This window comes from Chaetura pelagica, unplaced genomic scaffold (genome assembly GCF_000747805.2).
Source record: "Chaetura pelagica isolate M959 unplaced genomic scaffold, ChaPel_1.0 scaffold35, whole genome shotgun sequence".
Classification (NCBI taxonomy): domain Eukaryota; kingdom Metazoa; phylum Chordata; class Aves; order Apodiformes; family Apodidae; genus Chaetura; species Chaetura pelagica.
In genome coordinates, this window is record NW_009953383.1 from 120665 (window position 1) to 121897 (window position 1233).

Below are 1233 nucleotides of genomic sequence, written 5' to 3' on the forward strand. Positions count from 1 at the left end.
GGCGCAGGCGGCTCCCCCCTCTCTGCTTCTCCTCGCAGCGGGTGGCACTGAGGCAGGTTCAGGTGCTGCAGCGGGGTCTTGTCCCAGGCAGGCAGGAAACAGAGCAGATTCTGCTCTCTTTTTATGGACCAGAGACCACTGTTCAAGAAAGTACTGTCTAAATTAGCCAATCACCATGGGCCAGGTACATATTCTGTTAGGAACAGTTTTTAATCTATTGTTTATATTTCTGCAACCCTTGTGCTGCTTCTTTGCTCTGCACTTATCTGGTAGGGCAAGAGGCCTGTTCATTCTGTCCTTGAGTGAATCAGTGGAAAGGCATCACTCTCGCTTTGCTGACTTGAAAGGCATTCTTTGTTTAGTCTTATGTGGGGGAGGGAAAAGATGGATTGTTCCCCACATACATAACCAAAATAAATGTATTGAGGAAAAACCAAACCAATCCAAAGGGCTGTTTTTGTATTGGTACATGCAGCTCACCTGTGGTGGGTGGCTGGGGCCTTCTCCCCAGTCTGCAAGCCCCCTTTGGGCAGGGCCTCACAGCAAAGGGGGACTAGACATGGGCGACCCAGTTCCATGCAGCTGTGGGGGGTTATAGAAGCGCTGCAGGCAGTGGGAACAGGCGCCTGCTGCCTTCTGTCAGGGTTTGGGTTGCAGCCCAGCCTGGATCTCCAGCCCTGGGGCTCCCCTCATCCCTTGCTGGCAAACCCGCAGTGCTCTGCCCCTCTCAGGCTGCTGCCCAGGCTGAGATGTTGAGCAATGTCCAGGCTTTGCTCGCTTCTTCCCGGCAGTGGGTTCCTGTGCTCTAGCATGAGCCACGGGGGTGGGCAGGGGGAATTAACACGCTGCTAATCTTGCTGAGTGGCTGGGAGGGAGGAATGGGTCAGTATGGGGCTGGGAACCTGTGGCTGCTGGATGAGACCGTTCTGGAGGCATTTGGTGTAGCAAAGCATGGTGGAATTAGGGCAATAATCTGTTGCTGTTGATCCCAGAGGCGGGAATTTGCAGAGTTGTTCCAGGCCGGAGGCACGGAAGAGAGAGAGCCAAGCCAGTGGACGTGTGAGCAGAGCTCCAGGCTGGAATGCACCAGCTCAGCAAGGGATTGTCCTCCCTGGGCCAGGCAGGCGCGGTGCCCTGAGCTTGGTGCCCTGACTGCTGCCCGGGCCATGGCGGCAGCAGACAGCCCCTCGGCCGCCCTCCGGCGCCGCGACCTGTGCAGCCGCGGCATCCCCC